The sequence below is a fragment of the Rhinolophus sinicus genome, linkage group LG02 (assembly GCF_036562045.2).
Source record: "Rhinolophus sinicus isolate RSC01 linkage group LG02, ASM3656204v1, whole genome shotgun sequence".
In the NCBI taxonomy this organism is placed as follows: Eukaryota; Metazoa; Chordata; class Mammalia; order Chiroptera; family Rhinolophidae; genus Rhinolophus; species Rhinolophus sinicus.
This window is the reverse complement of record NC_133752.1, coordinates 15225402-15235000: the sequence shown is the minus strand read 5'-3', so window position 1 is coordinate 15235000 and position 9599 is coordinate 15225402. Positions and strand designations below refer to the sequence as shown.

The following is a 9599-nucleotide window of genomic DNA, read 5'->3' as shown; positions in this document are numbered from 1 at the left end:
AACAGTGCAGGGCCTTAGCATTCAAGAGTGATGTGGGAAGAGTTAGAGAACTATCTATCAGAAAATGGTATCAGTAGGTCAGGCAATTGAACCTTCTCTCACTTTAATTCTTTTAGTAGTATTTTGTGTGCATAATTCAGTGCCTTTGTCTTTATTAAAATACGATTCAAATACGTAAAATGCTTTTTAAATAAAGTCTCCCAGGTGTCTGTTGCAGCCTCTAGCCCTTTTTTTCTTTTTTCTTTTGTTTTCCTAATTGTTACTTCACAACAATTAGCTGGGCATTCATATGCAAAATTAATGCAAATGCAAAGGGATTCAATATATGAGATTTTTACTACTAGTTAGTTTCTACTTTTGGGCCCACTGATAAGATCTGCAAAATTGCTTTTTTTCAAGTCCTTGCTCCTTGGGGCATAAAAGAGAAAAGATGGCATGAAAGCCACCTAAATATGTCAAAAGCTCTGCCATTGTTAAGATCCTTCTTCAACTTGGAAAGTGGTTTTTAATTGTTTCTTCCATTGTCTGCCTTACTCTCTCTCACAGAGAATGTTGTGTGAAGTTTCCATTATTTGTTACTGACTTATTATTCAGGATCCAGAGTCATTTGGAGTATTACAATCAATATGGGAATTGGCTAGGAAAGGACAGAAGTAATCATCAGAAAAATAAATAGAATTTTGTTGATTGATTTAAACCACTATACCAAAACATCACAAAATAATTGTTAAATATCATGAGTGGAGGGAAATATGATGAATACATCAAAATATTTTTAATTTTCTGAGAAACACCAGATAATTTGTGGGGTGGAGGAGGTAGTTAAAATCCAACAATTACAGTTTTCCTTAATGTAATAAAGATGTCTGCAAATTCTTGGTTATTCTACCCTTCACAGAGGGAGTCTGTTTTCCATTACTTTTAATCTACCTTGCTTTAAATGAGTTGACTGACCAATGAACATAGTGTAAATGGCCTTCGGGGACTTCTGAGGTTAGGTCAAAAGGAGTCTTGCTGCTTCATTTGGGCTGAAAGAAGACTCATTCTAGGAACTCAGCTGCTCTGCATAATGATATCTAAGCAAACTATGAATTGTCCTTGTGGATCTTAACCTAGTTAACCTACTAAAAAACTAGACCAAACTTCAGCCAACACCAGCACCAACTTGTTAGCCATGCATGTGGGCCATCTTGGAAATGGGTCATCCAGCCTGGTCAAGCCACTCCAGTTAACATCTGAAGGACCAGAGACAAGATGCCTAGCTAAGCAATCCAAATTCCTCATCCACAAAATCGTGATCCCAAGAAATTGTTTTTTTTAAGCCACTAAATTTTAGGATAGTTTGTTACATCCACAGGTTAACAAGAATAGTAAATATGGATTCAAAGGAACAAACAAACAAACAAAAAGCAGCTGGCTTTATGAAAGCAGTCATATTATACGTACAATTTCCTTTGCAAAGCTAAATAGGTGATTTATTCACAGATGGTTTTAAAACAGGAAGTAATTAAATCAAGTTTACAAATGCTAAAATGAGCTTTTGATTGGTAAGGTTCCCTGCCCCACAGTTAACCTTGGCTTTTTCAGTCTCTATTTAGCAGTGGAAGCCCTGGAGGAGAGGGAGAGTGCACTGGTGAGGATAAATGTGCTGGCCAGGACTCCAATGTCCTCTGTGCAACCTACAGATGCCTCTGTGACTAATCTTCATCTGCAGATAATTCAGAAACAGGGCAGATCCCTTGGATTTGAAAATGGGAACTAAAACTCATCCATCTTCTCCTGATGGCGAAACAGGCTATTATTAGCAGGCCAGATGATTTAATAGGCTGGGGATGGAAAGGCACATGTTGATAATTAAACATTGTAGAGTTCCAGTCCAAAGCAAGTGTCCTTTAATAACATGGCTAAGGTTTGTTTGCTTTTCAAACCCTTCTCTTGCACTTTTAAGAAGCTGGAATGTGTTCAGGTCTCAAGGTATACTTTTTTGATGGATGGAAACGATATGTGTCAGACCTAATGCTGAATTGTTGGGTGACAGGAATTAGATGTCCTGAATCAGCTTTGTAAATTCATCCATATATGAATTCCAAACTGAACCACTCCTTTAGCAAATGTGAACTGAGGTCTGATAGATTGTCGCAGAGCCATATAAGAACTGTGTTTCAGTGCTGGCTCTGCCTGGTGGCTGTTTGGCTTGGAACAAGTTAGAGCATCGTTGGTGCCCTAGCTTGGTCATCTGAGAGTGAAGAATACTTGGTTCTAAGGTTCCATCAAACACTAAAATGTGTTCATTTTACAAATTTCCTTGTCAAACTGAATCCTTCTCTCAATTATAAATTGGCTTGTGGTGTGGTTCAATTAATAGGAAACAGATTATTTTTTGCTTTAAACGTATGCATCTGTTTTCTCAGCCCCTTTTATTCACCATATTATCATTCTTTTAAAAAATATTTTTCTTTCTTTTTTTTTTCTTTTTATAATAATACATGGTTGTTTTACTCATAACTATAGGCCAAGCACTGTGCTCAAAGTTTTACAAATGTACTTTGATGTGTTTCTTACAACAACTCATTGAAGTAAGATACAATTAGCCCAGCTTTACAAATGAGATGATTGGGTCTCAGCAATGCTTAGTATTGCATATAAAAGTGGTGAAGCTACGACTCAAGTCCAGGTCTATGTGATGACAATGAACATATTCTAATATACTTGTTCTACAATGGTCTATTTTAGTGCCTGTAGTGAGCCTAGAGCTCATCAGGGGTTTCTAGGCAAAAATTATCTATCTATCTATCTATCTATCATCTATCTATCTATCTATCTATCTATCTATCCATCCATCTATCTCTCAATCTATTGATTGAGCTATCTAACCCATCATCTATCTATAGATATCTATCGGTCTCTATAGGTATCTGTAGATATATAGATTTAATGACTAGAAACTATGTAAAATTGAAACTATGCAAAAGGCTCTTCTGCATGGAATCATGTTTGCATTGATCTCTTGGGGGATTCTTTTCCATCCTCCAGCTTCAGCGGGAATTGAACTAGAGTGGTACAGAGGAAGAAAATAAAACACTTTTCCAGAAAAGTACTCTCCCTGTTCTTTTGAAGTAAGGCAATTTGATGTTATTTGGGGGACATTGTGGTACTTCCGTGGAAGGGATTTTAGTTTTTAAACTGGAGGGTTTGCCATCTGGATGTTGTTGTCAGTTTCCTGTTTCTGGAGTTGCAAAGTCAGATGCTTCTTTGACAGTAGACTTCCATTGTTCTGAGAGAGTCACCCCTGTGACCCTCAGATAAGTAAATGTAGAACAGATCCATACCTATTCTTCAGAAGGGCGTGCATCATTTTGACTAAATTAGAACTCAATCCCAGGCCGAATAAGCACGGCATGCTCCTCTATGAACATGATCATAACAATTTGGGAATTCAGGAACATTAGCGCAAATAAGAGAGACTCCTAGACCAGTGTAACAGTTCCCACACATTTAAAACACATTTGAGGAACTGAAGCTATCCTGAAGGAGGCCAGCATGAGCAAAGAGCAGAAGCAGACAAGGGCAACCCAATGCAGCAGATAGATAGTACTGTCCGTATTTCAACTATATCCGCTTGGCTTCCGTTATAGACTGAATATCTGTGCCCCTATTCCAATTCATAGGTTAAAACCTCAATACCTAATGTAATGGGCCTTTGGGAGGTAATGTGATTAGGTCATGAGCATGAGGCCCTCCGATGGAATTAGTGGCCTTATAAGAAGAAGACCTCTCCCCCTCCTCCTCCCCAATATGCACATGTACTGAGGGAAAGGCATGTGAGAACATAGTGAGAAGTCAGTCATCTGCAACCCAACGCGAGAGACTTCACCAGGAACCGAATTGGATGATACCTTATCTTGGACTTCTCAGCATCCAGAACGAGGAGAAAATGAATTCCTGTTACGTAACCCAGTCTAGTCTGTTACAGCAGCCTGAGCAGACTAAGACAGGTCCCATTTACTGTTTCTTTGTGCTCTTCCCTTAGCTTCCGGGTGTTTTGGCCTCCGTGGCGACCACGCAGCCCTCTTCCTGAACGACAACCATGAGGAGCACTCTTGGCTCCACTAAGATCAAGACAACAGTAAGATGTCACTTATACTCCAGAGTTCTTCTCTAACAGCAGGATCAGGCTAGCACGCTATTTTGGCTTCTCCTTCCCTGTGCTTCCTCCACTTCTACCTTCATAAATCTAATTTGCACATGAATCTTATCTTAGGGACTGTTTCTGGAAAAACTAGCCTAAGATGCTTCCAATAAAAAAGGGGATATCTGTACTGTTGACTTGGCCACTAATGGCTGTAGAGCTTGGACTCAGGAGCTAGAATGAAGTTCATGAGGAAAGCCCTATCATATCCCTACTTTTGTGCTTAGTATGAATGTGAGCAAGCTGGCCAAGAGTTAGAGGTTTCTTTTACTTATAAAATAACCAATCTAAGTCAAATCCTTTAATAGATACCTCATAAGGCATCCACCCAACCTGTAATCTACAAACCCATCTCTAACAAGTGCTCTGCACCTCTAAGGTTACAGAGCTGGCCTTCTACCTTACCTACATTCCAGCCACACTGGCCTTCTTTCACCTGGAATCTGTGCTTTATTTTTCAGCTGCAGGGCTTAGCCCATTCTGCCTGAAATTTTCTTATTGTTTACCCTTTAACCCCATGTCTAGTAATCTAACTATCCCAGATTTATGAGTATGTTTTGGAAAATATACCCACATCTGTGAAAATATCTGAATTACTAAATCTGTGATACTACTGAAGACTGATTTTTACCCTCTTGTAGAAAACCACTGAGTAAATTGCCTTGCTTTATGTAGTTTTAGTACTAACCCTGTACCTCAGTTAGCATGGCTTCTGTGTTTATGCCTTAATTTTATCCTCTACTAACTGTTCCAACTTTCATGTCCTATTAAAATGGGTTCTTTGCCAGCCAACATTCTTCTTTGTCCCCAAACTAGCATTATTAGCATCACCAACTAGCTTATTAGAAATGCCAATTCTCAGGCCTCATCCCAGATTTAGAAACTCTGAGGATCAGCCCATCAATCTCTGTTTTAGCGAACACTTCATGCCATTTTGATGCACATTAAGTTTTGAGAATAGGTGTAAGTGTTACAGGACTTTGAATCCTAACTGAAAAATTATAAAACTAAAACTAGGAAAGCAAAGAAACAGACAATAGAAACTTCTTTTCTCACAGTTCTGGAGGTTGGAGTTCCAAGATCATGGTACCAACATGGTAAGGTTGTGGTGAAAGCCCTCCCCTTGAGGTATGGATGGTTTCCTTCTTACTGTGTATTCACAGGACCTTGTCTTTGTGGGAGCACAAAGAATGAGAGCAAACTCTCTGTTGTCTCTTTTTATAAGGGCACTGGTCCATTATGAGAACACTACCCTGATGACCTCATCTAACCCTAATTGCTTCCAATGGCCCCCTTTCCATATATCATGACATTTGGAGTTAGGGCTTCAATAAATGAATTTTGGGGGAATACAAACATTTAGTGCCTAACACTTACCCAGCGAGATTCTGATTTATTTCATCTAGAGTAGAACCAGTCCACCTGAATTTTTAAAATGTCACAGGCTATTGTGATGTACAGCTAGTTGTTCAAACCTTTGTCCTAGTTCTTTATTTCTATGGAAGAATACAGTCATTTTGTACAGTTAGTTAACACAGAAGAGGAAATGAAATTAACCAAAAATATAGCATCTTACTCCACCATTCTGATTGTTTCTGAATGTCTTATCAGCCTACCTCTTCTGTAAGCACCTGAAGGAGAGTCATCCCATTTCTGATAGCCCTTCTCCGAATCCCCACAGAGGTGGTTACTTATTAAGTTCTTAACAAATACAGGCTGATTGATCAAATAAAATATGGGATTCTTTACTTCAACCCCTTTGCTTCAACAACTATACAAATAAAAAATCAATATACGTACATTATTAATTCTCTTCTGTGATACAGAAATACAAGGAACACACGCTGGAAATTTTACTTTGTCTAGCCAGGTAATAGAGAAATTGAAAAGCAAACTCAGCCTCTATTTAGCAATTAGTTTCTCTGTTCTCTCTTTTACACTCTGGCTGCTTAATAAAACAACTCTAATATAACAGGACAAAGCTTACCTGAATGTTGCTGTAAGATGTATTAGGATTGCAAAAGGGATCAAAAGAGATTTCTTTCCTACATAGTAAAATTATTGATGGATAGTTAGGGAAGTCATTCCCAAACCACTATCCTTTCCCTCCATTTTCATTTGTTTGTTTGTTTTTGTTTGTTTTTAGCATTTAGAATGGCAAGATCTTAAGAAATTTATTATACAGAATAATGGTCTGAAAGTCAGTCTCCCCCTCCCCAAATGCCTGCCACCAAATCAGAGCAAAACCACTCACATGCTGCTAAATTCTGAAAAAAAAAATAACAGTTTCCTGTCTGTCTACCTATTACAGGATTTTTCTATTAAGCCCAGAACACCCCGATTTGTTTGGAGAGATAAATTCCACCCCTACCATTTCTTTAATAATCCTTTTATACTTTCTTCTTATCTCTCTTTTTGCTGATATTGTTTGATAGTGCCACTTAAACACGTCTTTCCACAAGGTTACTCAAATTAAACATTAGCCAGCTCAATAAGCAGCTACAGAAAACTACTGACGGTATCTAGCAAGATAAACATCCTCGCACCAAACTTTGAGATCTCTTTATTTCTACCTTGACGGTCTCAAGGAAATGTTTCCAAAGACTGCTGGACTGTCTTTCTCTTGGGTTTTCAGAAACTAGGTTTTCTGGTGCAAAATGGACCATGGGACATTGATAATTGGCTAGATTGTACTTCATTCTGATGATAGTAAATATAATGTTTACATGGTCTGTGCTTGGGTTCAAGAGAAGGAACCTCTACATTTAGAGATTCATTTATTTGAGTTAGACAATAGCAACTATTAAAGAATCAATGCATTTTTATTAATGGTTCTCTAGAGAAGGCAAAAATAAAGTTCAACAAGCAGACCAAAAAACCAACAACAAAAAACAAATTCTTGGCTAACACCTAAGTGAGAATTAGTTTATCAGAGATCGAGCTCTTGTAGGAGTCTCAGATAAGCTAAGAGCACAGGATGCCTAAATGGTGGGGGCTGGGTACTATAAAAGAAAGATAAGGCCTAGAACAGGAATATTACAGGTGAGAGGTATCACAGGTAACCATGGGCTGCTTCATGTTTAATCCAGAGCAAACCCTGAGTAGCAAGCCCTGCTCTAGGGCAGGAATCCTCTCTGCTGTTGTGAAATAGGGAACTGAGCACCAACTTCTGCTTCTGGGGAATCTGTTCTCCCCATTCTTCCTTGTGAAGTCAGGATGACACTGAATCTCCTTAAGCTCAGATGCATCATCTGAACAAGGTTCACAATCACATACATCTAACGGAGTAGTTGGGGAGATAAAATGAAATAATGTTTATGGTTTCTGGCTTGTACACAGCCCAGATAATACCAGCCTGCCTCCAGCACAGCCATCTCCCCTTGGCCTCACATACATACCATTTAGTTTTTTGCTTTTTATCCTGTCCCAGTAATACATGAAAGAAAGGATTATCATTTTGGCAGAACACAATGAAAACTATAGAAGTCACCTGATATTTGGTAGCTGACTGATTGGCTCTGCTTAATTTTCTCTCCCCAGGTTCTTCCCACACCCCTCAAAGAACATAAAAAGTGTATAGATTGGGCTTTGAATATACGTATGCTGCACTGGCAATTTTCAACAGAAGATTTTTAACCGTGGAAAACTACTGGGAATTTGACACCTTGTTTTTCTGTAATATACATATATAGTTACCCAAAGACCCCCTACAAAATTCATCAGATGAAAAGCAGGTGCCCCTAGAATTTACTGTATTATATAGTACATAATAGTAGTAATATTTATTATTATAGTAAATAATATGCTAATATATTATATACTCTGGTATGTAATATATAATTTATTAACATATAACAAATTAAAATATAATTAACATAGAATACTATATTATTATTTAATATTTTATTATTGTATAGTAAATACATATTAATCTATCTTTACTGTATATTTCTCTGGAATGCATGGTGAGATGTTCCTCACAGTAAGTGACAGAAAATGTAGGAGAAAATGTAAAATCAGTAGTAACAACCTGTCCATGGGTATTCAGTTTTCAAGTAATATGAAAATCAGGGATAAATAAAGAAATGCTGTTTATTGGTGCCTGCATTTGTGTGTGTGTGTGTGTGTGTGTGTGTGTATTTGTGTGTGTGCTCGTGCACGCATGCGTGCACGACAAATAAGGGCAAGTAGAAGAAAAACGATAGAAGAAAGCAGAGAGCAAATTCTGAAGGCTTCCAGTTGCTAAGGATCAATGTACGTGCCTCCTGAAATCCTCCAGGGTGATTGCCTAGGTGAGAGCAGAAATTATTTTCTTTTATCTTTCAATCACTGCCTTTGTAGGTATAAAATAAGAATATCGATCACTAGAAGGTGATAATGGTTTCTCAGTCAAAATGTTACTTGCTGCTGGAATTCATTTCCCTGTTGCTTGATTTTTATGTCACTCTCCTCAGGTCTTCAATCTTCTCTAGACCTAGTCAATACACTGGCAGGTCCAGGTAGGCATGAGGGTTGGGACATTCTTGGCAGAAACCTAGCCTGGGCAGGGGCCTATCTTGCCAGGACTCACATCTCAATTCCCAGCTTTCCCCTGCTTTCTACTCTTGATATAAAAAACAATCTTGATTTTTACTTTCCAATAAGTTTGCAAACAAATATACTAATCTTCCCTTTCCTGAAGTGCACCCTGGTGATACCACATAGGAGAAAGAGAAGCGTTTAAACACATAAAACCAACTTTTAAAATGTAAACACTCTTGGGAGATAGAAAACAGTTTTAATTGATGAACAGAGCAAATGGCAAACCAGGGAGGTGGAAACCCCAATGTCATATACATACAAGGAATAAAAATATAAATTATGATTTAAAATGTAATACAAAGAATAGATAGAAAAATGTATCCATCCAAAAGTGATTGCTGACCTAGAATACAGAGTTTGGGGATGTGACCACAAGACAACAGAAAAGAATAGAGATTAAAAAATAGTAAGAGTTGGAAGATATGGAGAATAGAATTTGCAGTTTTAACTTTTTTATATGATTTTTTTAAGTTAAGAATGATCACAAATGGGGAGTAAACATATTTTAAGAACTGAGGCTGAGAATTTGCTAGTTTGTGGATAATGAAAGACCTCAATTTGAAAGGAATTACAGAGTGCCGAATAGTTAGATAAGAAAAACCCACATACACATATGGTGAATGCCAAGAATAAAAAGTGGCAAATATGGTAAAATTTATTAGATGAAAAGAGCAAATCTGAACATTAAGCTTTTCATCAATAATGCAGGGGGAAATAACAGGGTAATATTAATTTTTTTCAAAGTGTTGAAAAACTAAGAAATTATTTAAATATACATAACAAATAAAGCTATTTTCTCTCCTCGTACGGTTTCCCCCACATAACCTTA

At 37.6% G+C, this 9599-nt stretch overlaps 1 long non-coding RNA gene across 1 annotated transcript in view; it reads left to right on the top strand.

Moving 5' to 3' along the window:
* The window catches only part of LOC141568245 (uncharacterized), a 13329-nt gene extending 5405 nt beyond the window's left edge, over positions 1 to 7924 (top strand). The window contains exons 2-3 of the long non-coding RNA XR_012491332.1: positions 4031 to 4126; positions 7730 to 7924. This is a non-coding gene — a long non-coding RNA (uncharacterized LOC141568245). The remainder of the gene's footprint in view (positions 1 to 4030; positions 4127 to 7729) is intronic.
* The last annotated feature ends 1675 nt before the right edge of the window (positions 7925 to 9599 follow it).